General features: G+C 45.8%; 1 long non-coding RNA gene across 1 annotated transcript; it reads right to left on the reverse strand.

Moving 5' to 3' along the window:
* Nucleotides 1–506: 506 nt before the first annotated feature.
* On the reverse strand, nt 507–12,125 carry LOC141739178 (uncharacterized). The gene is made up of 3 exons (XR_012585603.1): nt 12,026–12,125; nt 8,653–8,728; nt 507–1,243 (listed from the first exon to the last, which is right to left on the reverse strand). It is a non-coding gene; the product is annotated as an uncharacterized LOC141739178 (long non-coding RNA).
* Nucleotides 12,126–13,758: the final 1,633 nt, after the last annotated feature.

The following is a 13,758-nucleotide window of genomic DNA, read 5'->3' on the forward strand; positions in this document are numbered from 1 at the left end:
AACATCAGTGTCTAAAATACATCTGAGTCTAAAGTCTCTCTTACCCTTTCTGTTTTGGGGATAAAACCTGCATCTGTTGTATCAATAAATCTATAATCTGAATGACATAAAATAACTGGTGGTGTAAGCATTTGAAAGCATTTTATTACATGCTCAAATGCAAATCAATGCTATTAGGACATTAATTAGCTCACAAAGCTGAGGATTTAAGAAATGCCAATATAAAGATTGCCTTTGCCGTTTGAGATAGCTCCTTTTATGTCTGCACACACGTATGCACATCAATATGAGACTGCTTGTAACTCTCAGGTTCTCCAAGGCTTATCGCAGCTGCAGGATACCTCATGTGTTGGGTCCATCCTCCAAAGTACAAGGCCAGCAGTGGGAACAGCACTTCGCTTTTTGCTGGGAAAGTGATGGAGAAAGCCCTAGCCGAGATAAAGCTTACGGGTAGAAGAAATATTTTTCACTAGCCCAATTAGTAGAGTTAGAAAAAGGAGAAAACCTTCCAGGTAGACAAGTCCTTTTATGGGTCAGAAATAGAAATAACAAATTCCCAAATAAAGTTGGTGACATTTGCTCTAAAAAAAAAACACCAACCAAACAAAAAACAAAAAACCCAAACAAACCAAAAAACACCTCTACCACGTGCTTCATGGTGGCTCCATGGTGCTCCACGTGGCCTCTACCACATGGCTCCATTGGGATTGGCGCTCCATGGAGGCAATGACTTCTCAGGGGTTGATGCAAATCTCTGTAGATGGGTGCTTGCCTGCCACAGGGACAGACCTTGCCGAGATCTGCTTTCCTCCCAAGCTACGCTACGCGTCTCCGAGAGGCCCTTGCTCTGTGGCAATCACTGCCTGCGGCTGCAGGGGCAGCGGGAGAGCAGAAGCAGGCTCCCCAGCTGCTCTGGGTGGGAGAGCAGTTACAGCAGGAGCCACGGGAGGATGAGGGCAGCACAAGGCAGGAACTAATCCCCCTGCACCCGTGACAAGTCAGGGCAGTGCCACCACCCAGCCCAAAGTGGGAAATCCCACAAGGCAGGTTATTTCCACCCGGGGCTGGGTCCCCAGCTCCCTCCCCACCTAAATCACCCGCAGCCAGCCTGAGGCATCACTGTGCTCACAGCCGCCCGTCAGCATTTTGGCACTTGCTCTCGCAGGTCTCCTCTTCCGAGAAAAATTATTTTTCTTCTATGTTTCCTCATGATGGTGGCCAAAAGGTCTAAGAATCGCCAGTGCTGCATTAAGAAAAAAAAAAAAAACATACCAAGAGATAAGTGGAATGAATGAGTAAAAACATAAAAACATTACCAAAGTGACAGGACATGAGCTGGGTGTGTTAGCAGTTTGGGCTGCCGTTCTCATTTAGGAAAGCCAGTACGAAGAGCTTTAGATTGCAGGTAAATTATCAGGGATTTACTGGAGGGCAAGTCGGTGGGGGGTTAGGATGGGGTGGGTGGCTGGTCTTTCTGCCTTGCGGATTTTTCGCTGGAGTTGCAGCATCCCAATAATCATGCTTTTTACTTCATCTCTTCCTCTTATAAACTCTTATAAACTCACGTTTGCAAGTCACCTCAAGTTAGCTTTGTCAGAATAACAACAGATTATTCCATGAACCTAGGTTTTGGCTTTTTAAAACTCCCCTGCATGTTGAAAACTATTAAGTTGACATGTTTTTCTCCATGTGATTCTCCTGGTATGGCTTTGTGGTGGCCTGATGTCATACCTAACCACAAAAGAACATGATCTAATATACCAGAACTGTTAAAAAATATAGTGTCCGACACATTGGTTTCCTAACATCACAGGGAAAATATTTATACCATAAAACTTCTTTACTTTTAAAAAAGATGAAAGACAGTATTTAAAATACCATAGGGTATATATGGGGAGTAGGAATATTAAGTGGATGAGTTTGCCGTTTTTTTTTTTTCTTTTGAGAAAACTGAAGTACTTGGTACTTTTGTAAAATACGGAAAATATTCTAGAGACCTGAAAGGATTTTTTTTTAATGTCCAGGTCTCTCTTATACCACACTGGCAGTTCAGCAGTTTGGCATTGCTAGAGTGGTATAAAGCAGCCTCTGGGTAAGAATTCGGTTCAGGCAGCATGGAATTGCAATTTAAAAAGTCAATCATTTGCAGGCTTGAACTGAAGGAAAACCAGAGGAAAATGCAATTCATTTACTGCAAAATGCTGTCGGAGAGAGTAAGGCGACAGAAGGCATTTTCAGGACATTGTGTACTGGCAGGAGACTGTGAAGAGGCAAAAGGATAAAAAAAGATGAGCCCTTCAAGACACAGACTTCAGCATCACCGCTAATCGCTGTTTTGTTTTCAGCAACTGAGATTCTGTGCTATTTTACAAACATGCCATTTGTGTTTAGAGCTAAATGGATTTATCTTGAAACGCAGGCCCTTTTCCTGGGGGCTTGTGGCCTGTAAGGCTTTCTGCTTTTTTTGCCTTTTTTTTTTCCCCCCTTTGCTTGGCCATGGCTGTGTTCTCACGCATAACTAAGGTGGAAGCTGGCAGCCCCCCAGAGGCAGAGGAAGGGCTGGAATTTCCCAGGTCACACTCAGGAATCCAGCTTTCTGCGAGACGTGGGGCACTACCTCCGAGCAGGAAAGATGCTTACAGCTGCTTGCTGTTCTCCAAGACAAGTTTAATAACGTCTCTGTCTAAACTCATTCACACTCCGCAGACCAAGAAATGCAATCACCGCTCCCTCTGGTGATCCTTAATGCGCTCATTTCCATTTCCACCCCTCCTGAAATGAGGCAAGGAAGGGGTGCTGTTCGTTTCTGTCCTCTCAGACGTCTCACAGGCTTCACCTGCACGATGCTCCTGCAGCCAGTCATGGTCTACGTGACGCCAAACTGGGAGGTGAAGGCTTGGGGGCACCAGGGGAGGTTTCTGGTTGCAGCTCGGGCTTGGCCGAAGCTTCCCGGGCTGCAGGCGTTACAACAGGTTGCTCACCCCAGTCCGACCCCCGGCTGCACAGCTGGCTGATGCGAACGCAGATGTGGACCCCAGCTGCCTGCTAAGGCCAGCCCCAGCTACTGTGCCCACAGGGGGGGCACCGGGCTCGGCCTCAGATCCCGCAGGCGAAGCCTGGGGCTGCGAAAGCTGGGAAATCAGTCTAAAAATAGGTGTTTCAGTCAAAGTTTTGTTTTTTTCAGATCTGTTTTGCTGCTTTACAGTGCAGCACGCTAGAAATGTGGGCAAGTGGTTTTTGGTACCCAGCGTCGCCTTTTCATTTTAAAAGAATGTCCCCACACAACCACATCCCCATGTAAGGGAAAAGCAGCAACTTACTGGTAAAGCTGTTAAGTGGGAAGGCAGAATTACACTCTCCGTTAAACCTTACTGTCATTTAAGTGAGGCTCCGATGGCTTCAGTAGCTCCTTGCCGGGAGTGATGTGTGCCCGGAGGTCCGCACGCACCCCACCAGCCCATCCTTGGGCTGCTAAACAGCGGGAGCCTTACAAGGCTGCCAGGCAGAGTGTCTTTACTCCCCGGTGCCTTGTGGTTGTTTAGGTCTGTGTGTTTACCTAAATCAGAGGAAGCGTGGGATGAAGCACTTCTTCATTAAGGCACGACATGCTGCAGCGAGGGTCCTGCCTTCCAATTTACTGGAGAGTCTGGCATAACTAATGCTTTGCATTTATTATTCTTTTGACTGAAGGAGAAATGTCCCCCTGACAAACTGGAATGCACGGAGAGCATTACAGAAAAAGGTAAAAAGAAAAATGACTCTTGCCTCGTACAGAAATCGTGCCATATGCAGCTTGATACATCAGCCAAGGGAAGAAATACACTCATAAGCTGCTACTGAAACGAAAGGTTCAGGAGCACAGGGCAGTCACTGCTGGGTATTTGGACGAATAAAATATTCGTTATTATTCAAGTGTGACTCTGCAGATAAGAAAAGGGCAAAATATTTTTTATTCTGATTTTGCAGACAAATTCTGGTTTTATAATGGAACAATATCACATTCCAGAATCTGGGGAAATAAAAAAAAAAAAAAAAAAAAGAAAAAGGAAAATTTTGGGAGATACAAAATCTGGACACAGGATGACATTTTAGAACACAGATTCACCTACTGTTAAAAACAAAACCAAATGCTGAACTCTTTAACCCAGCACTAGCATCCCGCTGGTTCAAGAAGCCCCTCCGTTCAAAGAATGTAAACTCCTCTATGACAGGAGCCCAGAGCTCTCTTTTATGGAGCGCAGGAAACTTTTTGAAAGGGCCAGTTTATGACCTGGCTGGAGAGCTGGAAATAATTAAGTGTTCTTGTCAAAGGTCAAAGCCATAGGGTTAAATTCCTAGGAACTCAAAACAACCCTCCATGACTGCGCCAAGACTGATCATTGGGCCCTTTTCTGACCACAGTGGGAAGCAGCCTGGGACAGGAGTGAGCCATGCCTCAGTTATCTGCCCTTTCCACTTCCAAGTCTGACATTTTGGGACACGTCACACGTTCTTGGTCTAAAAAAGCGTAGCCGGGGTTAAAAAAAAAAAATAAAATAAGTCTGGAAATAAGAATCACAGCCAAATGGCCTATTTATAGCAACACCAAATATGAACTAAACGCCAAGTGACAAACTAAGATCCTGATTCATATTCTACTTCTGATGTAACCCCGCTGAATTCAATGGGGCATTAGACTCCGCAGCAGGAATCCGCCTCCAGATGAAAACGGCAGCGCTGTGCTGGCCCCCGGGGAGGTGTCATGCTCTGCTCTGTACATGAAAGCTGCAAAACAGCCTGTGTCTGTAGGGACCTCGGTGCTCAAATTTGAAGCTGTGCATGGTGTTATTGCTGAGCAGCGCTCAAAAACATAATGAGGCGGAAGGGGGAATTCACTCATCAGGTGGTTTTTTTACCAAAAGACGACGTTAGCTTTTCTGAGAGGAGTAGCTTGAGTTTGCTGACATCCCTAAGGCAAGCTACGAGCGTTTCCTGGTGAGGTGTATGGAGCGCTGCTCCATTCAATGCACTCAACAGCCTGAAAGCAGAAAGGCAAGCGGGGGGCAGAGGTGGAGAGGACCGATACTTCCTCCCCACACTGTGTGCTGGGGGGACATGGGCACTGCCTTATTGCCCTGAGAGTTGCTTTCCCCGTTGCCTTTCACACAAAGTCTTTTGCCCTGGTCCCTCCGAAAAGCATTGACTCTTGCTAATGTCTTTTTGGGGGAAATGAGCATCTTTGTAAGGCAAAGAGTCCCCCCAAAACCCCTTGGAGAGTGTTTCTCAGCTCTAATTTCCTATGGGGTCAAATTGTCTGTTACAGGTCAAGCAGATTTTCCCGCTACACCAGAAGAGCAGTGTTTTAAGCTCAAAAGTATCTCTATTCATCCTTGTGCAAGGAATCAGGTCATTCCCTGTTTGTCCAAGTCCTTTCCTTGATTAAAAGCAAACTATCTGGTGTCAACTTCTCCATAAAGTAAAAAGTCTCCAGTCAGATCCGAATTCCAAACTTGGTGGACATCTCGCTTCACAATGGGATAAACTGAGGCCAAAGTACAACTGCAGATGAGACTTTGGGATAGTTCAGGTCCTGGCACAGTGGGATGGGTCACCCTTTACTGCAGATGGCCCTTCTGCCTATGCCTCTTCTCATGCTCATGTTCTGCCAGTCTGCAAGCAATCCTGCTCCATCAATTCATCCTTGTTCATCCCCCTCCTTCCTCCCCATTCAAATTTCTAGACCCGAAAAGCAACTGAGACCACTCAGTGACCTTCTGCACTGACTGCTCTGTCTTTTGTGAATCTAAATTGATTTTCCTTGCATGGGAACATCCAGGATCTACCCTTTGACCTTCAGCCTGAGGTTGTGTACTAGGAGTAAGACAGAATGTGAAAGCCGCATTTGACTGTCAGCATTGGCAAGAAATACGAGCCATCCTCTCCTAGAAAACAGTCTGTTTCTGTCCAGTGCCTGGAAACATGGGAATTGCCAGACTCGCTTGGACACAAGGGTCAATATCCTGTCTCTAATGCTAGCCAGCACCAGATGCTTCAGAGAAAGGTCTGAGGAGCCTGTAGCTGGCAGATACAGGATAATCCCATTCTTATCTCCCTGCTTTGGAGAACAGTATGGCCAGCATGCATACAAATACAGGCACATACGTGCACACTGGAAACCACCTGCCTTGGAGAGCTCTCTTGCTGGAAACGTTGTGGTATTCTGCGTCACATCAGGTATTGTTAAATACCCGTTGCCAATAGCGTGCAACCGACCCCAAGGACTCAGCTTTGTTAAAGAAGGGAATGAACAAGACAAGGGATGCTGAGGGTTCAGCAACTGTATTTAGCACTTGGGTCTCTACAAGCAGTGTGCAGGTAAAAATTTAACCGAAAATGGCCCATAAAAGGAGCCCTGTTCACCAGCCCAGAGCCAGCAGTCCAGTCAGGAGCTAAAATATTACCATTTTGACAGAAAAACAAGGTGGTTGGAAGAAATTGCCAACCCTTCGCCCATATTCCTATAATAAGGTTTGTCAGGGATTCTGGAAAGCTATTGGAATGGCCACTGTGGATTTCATGGCCCAGTTTCTTTCTGTGTTTCGAGTTTATCTGCTGTTACGTAAATCAGATGATTATGAAAACATTACACTGTTCTGTACCCACAGCTCAGATGAGAGGGGGAGGAGGAAGTTCGTGTTGACCTGTTAGAGAATTTTGTTATTGATACAGTTCAGGGAAACAGAGGTCTCAGTACACTTTGCTTGTTTAATTAGTGTCTGTTTCTAAGCCTCAGATGTCCCACGGAACTTGCTCTGTACCAGTAATTAAAATGCATAAAACTGTAGAGAGCTCTAAGATGATAATCCACATTATCTGATACTTCTGCTATTTGATAGCTCTTCAAACAAAGTACAAAGCAACCTTGATCTTCCTAATGCTTTTTACTCAGAAAGAAGCCCAACACAAAGGAACTTAAAAGTCCACTTTCTAAAATCAGTGGGCATAAAAAATAGGATTGCAGTTTCTTGGGGAAAAAAAAAAGTGTTCCCTTGGTATTAATGGAGTAAGCTATTTTTAGTCTTGTTCTGAAGTCTTCGTGAGGGGCGTCTCTGAATCAGTTCAAAACACAGAAAATCCTCTTCCCTAATCTAGAGAATATCGTTTTCCCTCTCTCTTGCAATGTATGTTATTGAACAAGCAAAAGAATAAGCTCATGGGCAGCTTTTTGTGGAAATGTTCCTTAAATAAAAGCTCCCCCTGCCCTCCCTCATCCTTTACAGACACGCTTCCATCCAGGGGTTACTGGCCCCTCTGCAAGCAAAGCAGAGCCCTGTAGGGAGAGCCAGGGCTGAGCTCCAGGGTTAACCCTCTCCTAGGACCGCTGTGTGCGAGTCCTGCGTGGTCCTCATTTCTCTCCCTCCTCCTCCCCATCCTTTTTGCAAGTGCAGATGGTCAGCAGAGATGCTTTTTTTCAGGCAGGGCATCGTTTTTAGGAGAAACGGTACATTCAGATACTGCTTGTCCCACATGTGAGGCCGCGTGGCCATGTGATACAAAAGCTGATCTGATACAAATTCATTCTCCTGGCTCAAGTTGGTTAAAAATTGTTGATGGTTACCCTTGCATTGGCAAGATTAATGCCAGAGCAGACCTTGCCATCAGTACAAAACCGTCATGAGAGCATGAAATCAACATAAACCCCTTACTGCAGGTTCTGATTGACTTAGCAGGGCCTGGCCCACCCATCCACCCAAATGTCGCTGTGTGTCCCTCCTTCATGGTGATTGAGTACGTACTGATGAGCGACTGCTCCACAGACTCTTGCAACAACAAACTGTGGTGTTGGGCAGTCCGGGGCCCAGCAGGTTTAGCGGTGCTTTCCATGCTGTCCATCACTGCATGCTGCACCTCTGCGCAGTGATTACGGGGGGGAAAGTGTGATGCCCGATCATCAAATGCTTGCTGCCTCACGGAGCAGAAAACCTTTCCTCACACCAAGCTGTGAGCTGGCGTTTCAGCCAACTGCCCCCCATCAGGTGGAGACAGATGCCCAAGACCCTTGTACATGGGATCCTGAGGACGCCCACCACTTGAAGGTTTAACCCCTGACTGCCCTCCCAGGGTGTACTGAAAGCCTGATGTGCGTTGCCCTTCAATACTGCTGCTCAGTATAAACCTCAGCTTACAACCACGAAACATCTCCTTATATCTCGGCCCGTCGTGCCTTCCTGGGGGGCACAGTCCAGCACCGATCCCTCACCACTGCTCTGTCAGATAGCATTTCTTGAGCAGCCCCATGAAGCTGTTTGGCAGTGGCTGCCCTGTAGCCAACCCCACTGAGCTCAGCGGGGCAGGCCTGGGCTTTCCAAAGAGAGCAACCTCAGGATGTAATGGGAGAAATTAGGGGGCCTCACAGGCTGAGAGCCAGTGCAGCGCCGGCTCCATGGATGCTGTTCCATGTGGTTGATCCCTGTAGTTCTTAAGGAATAAATTGCTATATAAAGCCATGCCGCAGCCAAGCGGAGCCTCAGGAACATGATGGTCACCAGAGAGCTGTTTGAGTCCTGGTAGCTACTTGGCTTGCTGTTAGAAACACTGCTGAGGTTATAAAAGCTTACGAGGAAAACATATACCCCCATAAGCCCTGCTGCTGGGACTGAGGCTGTTACGTACCTGGTTCTCCTGCTGCGCAGCTCGTCGCCTGCTCTTTGAGCTGAAGCAAAACTTTTTTTCCACTGCGAATGGTTTCCTATGGAAAAATCAGGGGTTTGGTTAAACGAAATTATCCACCACGTACATCTAATAGAGAGTAAAACGTTACCGTTTGGGCAAAAAACCCCACATGCTCCCAAACTCAAAAAGTTCAGCCAAAATACTGCAGGGTTTTGATATGCTGCCCAACTCAGTGTTTTCCATGCAAAATGTTAAAAAAAGAAGCAGTGTCTGTTCTAGAGGGACCCTCCACCTTCCTATTTTCTCATCAAATGGTCAGGATCATACCACTGTTTTACTGTTAGGAGGGAAACCAAAACGTTATATAGGCTGTTCAGAATCAGCCTTTTTTCTGCTTGTACCTTCATGACAAATTATACTTGGAAGAAAAAGGAAGATATGCGATTGTGGAATTGGGTTGGTTTTGTTTCTTTACCAGGAAGAAAATAGAGATAATTGCTTTCTTCTGATCTTGAAATAAGCCTTTTTCCCTGGAGACTGCAGGAAGAATTTCCTGTATTTTTCCACTAGCGATGCCCTGCTCCGCTTGATGCTTTTCAGTGGTGCTCCATTCTCAGGGCCCACATTCGCCCCTGTGCCAAAGCCCTGCCTCTCTGCCTTCCAGTTTCCTCACTAACTTCACAGAGCTGCAGGAATTAGTCGGCATAACTGAGAAAGGGGGTTTGGTCCTTAGTTCTGTGAAGTTTTCTTTTAGTAAGTTGAGTACATTTCATGCTGAAGAGATGAGGTGAAATGGTTCTCTTAAATTCAGATGATATCTCCTGAAGAACAACATCACCCCATCTGTGCTCCCCATCCATCTCTTTTTACCCCTCATCCTTCTCCCTGCCAACTGAGTCCTGCCCAAAGGACAGTAATAACTTTAGTTTGAATTAAGGAATAACTGTTCCTTTTGTTACCTCTGCCGTTTCCAGACTCTCAGTTGATTTCTAACTTTTACCAAGCCTAGAAGTTCTTAAATTACTGAAAGGAGAACGTATATGAAAACCGCAGTGCTCTGTTCTAAACAAAGCCCAAAGACATATTCCTCATTTCTTTATAGCACCAGAGTGATAATATTGAAGCTATTGCCAAAGTAAAGTATAACGTGACGCTGAAGAATGGTCATTATTAGCAGTACCCCACTGTGTTTTTTGGGAATGGGAGGTATGAACATCCTTCACACGAACATAAAATGTGAATAATGAAGCTACTTGCAGGTATGCACTCTCAAAAGAAAAGCATGGATCCGAAAGCACTGCACGTAACTTTTTTTTCCCCTGAAAGTGATTAAATGCAGATGGCTACCAGGAAAGCTGGGTTTCACAATAGCAGTCATATAGGACCCTTCAGACTATTTGGCTAGTAATTTAAGTTAGGAAAGCTATTTGCAGAATGTGACCTCTGGAATGTAGTTATTCCAGGAAGATGTAACATATTATCAGGGAGTGAATTCCAGGACTGAGTTATTTCTGGTAACAATTGAACGATGACAAAAAATATTTACAACTAACTTATAAAAGAAAAACATTCAAATATTTGTCAAGGAGTTTATTTACAATGAACAATTTCTGCAGAACTCATTAGTTTCTGCTTAGGAGAGAAAGAAATGGATAGAGGCTTTGGAAATGATCCTATATGTTCATTTACAAGATACATACAACTCCCATTAATTTTAAACAACAGGGTAATAAACAGCAAAGACTAACAAGACACGCAACCCACAGAACGGCTGCAAGTGCCCTCGCACATACTTCAGCCTTTCGCAAAAGTTCCCCATTTCTTCACAGCTGGTCTCCATATGAACCAAAGGCTCAGTCTCGATGCAGACTTTTTTACTGTTGTCCAAATAAACCCAAAGCAAAAGTAAGTCAGAACAATGGCACTCTGCAGCTCTTTGCACAGGGGCACAAAGCTGTGCAAGCACAAGGCACTAGAAACGTGAGGGAAGACCTTAAATGCTTCCCATGTTAAACTGTCCACCAACTAAAAAGCCTCTGTTCTCACCACCAGTTACTGTAAATGCCGCTGCAAATGGGGACATAAGATTAGAGAGGACTTCCCTGTCCCAGGCCATACAATGCCCTTCCACCTGCACCTTCAAATGAGGTTTGTTTTTATCACACTATTACTCCCTTCTCCCACAGGTAGGGGTCTCCTTCTAGGGCTGGCATGAGGACTTGACGTTCATTTGTTTTTGTGTCAGAGCACTCCTTTAGCTTAAACAGCTGTCTTCTTTTTCTGGTGTGTATTTGCTGAAGTAACTACAGACTGCACTTGGAGCTTTTGTTTTGCTAAGCTAAACAAACCAGCAGGCTTTTTAATACCTTTCCCTAACAAAAACCCAACCCATAATCATTTATTTAATGCACCTAATGACCTCGCTTTGCATCTGTCCCAGTGTGAATTGACTTTTCTTGGGAATAGGTGACTAGACTTTTAGATGACATTTCCTTGGTGTTTAGAAAAGAACGTTGGTATTTCTATGCCCCTCCTGGCAATTCATGCTGAGATCACATTTCCCTTTCCTTAAGGACAGGTCATGCTAGTGACTCAGGGTGATCTTGTGGCCAACTAATACACAATTAGCGTACTTGCATCTTTCCTTTCCCTGTGTATGAAAGGCAAGCATGGAGATTGCACAAGTCACATTCAGGCTGCCACACCAATTCCTTCCTCTAAAGCTCCCCTTACCCCCTTCACCAGCCTTGGCCCAGAAATGCAGCTCTGGAGGAAGGTAGGATATTGCACCCAAAACAAATCTTTGCCTGTAAGCACCTCCCAGTTGTCAACAACCTACAGACCTTAATGCGTGCCACTTTTACATTTTCCCATTTTCTCTTCCACGCATGCTATCATGATCAGAGGGCTGGAGCACCTCATCTATAAGGACAGGCTGAAAGAGTTGGGGTTGTTCAGCCTGGAGAAGAGAAGGCTCCAAGGAGACCTTATAGCGGCCTTCCAGTACCTGAAGGGGGCCTACAGGAAAGATGGGGAGGGACTCTATCAGGAAGTGTAGTGATAGGATGAGGGCTAATGGTCTTAAACTGAAAGAGGGGAGATTTAGGTTAGATATTAGGAAGAAATTCTTTACTCTGAGGGTTGTGAAGCACAGGAACAAGTTGCCCAGGGAAGTTGTGGATGCCCCATATCCCTGGAAGTGTTCAAGGCCAGGCTGGATGGGGCTTTGAGCAGCCTGGTCTAGTGGGAGGTGTCCCTGCCCATGGCAGGGGGGTTGGAACTAGGTTGTCTTTAAGGTCGCTTCCAACCCAAACCATTCTATGATTCTATCTGATGCTTCCCCCAAAACGGACCTCCCCCCAGCCCGGCTCACCCCTGCCGTGTCAGAACAACGTACAGACATCAGCCTCTGCACTCAGTCATCCGTGGAGTCAGGTTTGCTACTGCTCAGGGCCAGCCTTGGCTGGTTTTCCTAGAACCAAAAAAAAGGACAAGTGCTTCACTCACAGACATTGCATACTGCTCTGCCCTCTTCCCACTACACTAAAAAATATTGAAACAATATAATAAACCCCTGCTCAAGCAATGCCAGTTATGTACTTCTTTATTTTAGGGAAAACATTTTGCAGTAGCTAAAGATAGTCCTTGGGTTTTATGTTATTTACTTACGTGCGTGTTGAGCAATCTAACCTTAGCACAGATAAACAAAGTATCTCAGGGAAATTTTAGTGCAATAGTCTATCTGCCCTGTGAGAAAGTCGTGCCTCAGAAGCTATCAGTTAGAAAGCAGTAAAAAAGGAATTTAAAGTGCAGCTGACTATAAATTACAAAGCTGATCCCAGTCTCCCATTTTACGGCAACTTATTTCTTTTATTTCTTTTGACTGCAAGCATCCTAAAGATGGGAAGTGAATTGGGACCCTGACCATAACTGAAGCTGATCTCTCAGGCCATTTGCAATGGCTTGGCTTGTGCTATACCTTCTCTCCACGCCGGTCCCAGCCCCCTCCAGCTGGGACTGCTCTGCAACGTTTCTTGCAAACTCTTCGTGTGTTTAACTCACCCTGGCACCAAGATGCATCAGCAAGGACTCCGCTTACCCTTTCATAACCCAGCAGCGTGTCATTCGACATGACTGCCTAGACCATGCCCAGAACCCGCCTCTTGGACGTGTATTTTCAGTTTTGTAAAAAACACCCAGAAGCCACTGTTGCCTTTTCTCTCAGAGCCACCACTTCAGTCGGCATCCAAACCAACAGAAGTCTGGGCTGCTCCATTTCCACTGGGAGAAAAACACACCAAGTGCATTGTGCTAGAGGCTTCCTGGCAAGACGCAAAACTCTACAAATCTATGATGAGACTTCTGAGGACCAGGCAAATGCTTTACCTCTCCACTGACAGAGGAAACAGTAATTTTCCCAGTGCAGCAGAAATTAGTATGAAAAGGCTCATACATGCGTACAAAAAGATGACTGGTTTTCACTGGTAAAAGGCATCTTTTGTCAATATGTCACAGTTTGCCCTGAGTTTGACTGTGCAGGTTAAGAAAATTATACTCATACTTCATCAGAATAACAACTCTAGCCTATTGATGTCTGATGTAATCTAACTAGTTGGATTTCCTAGGGTGTCCAAATGCCTGAGGACCCTCTCTGCCTTCTGCTTGCCCTATTCTTTTGGAGGTAACACGCACCCACAGCGCTAATACATAGCTGCAACTCCTGTCTTTGTTAAGGAAGGTTTGTTTCTGCTGGAAGCAGGCTTTCTGAACATGGCCCACAGAGGCACTGACGTGCCTGCAGGCTCTGGTTCACTGTCCAAGAAGCCGAAGCTGCGAAAGCTGGAGGAGTCCTTGTTGCTAGAGCTTGGCACCTGCCCCTGCTTCAGCTGCAGCAGCCCAGTGCAGCAGGGGGACTGCAACCCAGAAAGCTCAGCTAATACGCTCTGTGGCCAGGTTGAAGCCGATACAAGTCACTTTGGTACACATGGTCATACCTAGAAACGTAGGAGCAGATACATTAGCCAGGCTGCTGCACCTGCAGAGGTGATAGCCTCTGGATCAGGGTGAGGTAGGCAATCCATTTTTGCGGACCTAAGCTTGAAGTCC

This window comes from Larus michahellis, chromosome 2, assembly GCF_964199755.1.
Source record: "Larus michahellis chromosome 2, bLarMic1.1, whole genome shotgun sequence".
Classification (NCBI taxonomy): domain Eukaryota; kingdom Metazoa; phylum Chordata; class Aves; order Charadriiformes; family Laridae; genus Larus; species Larus michahellis.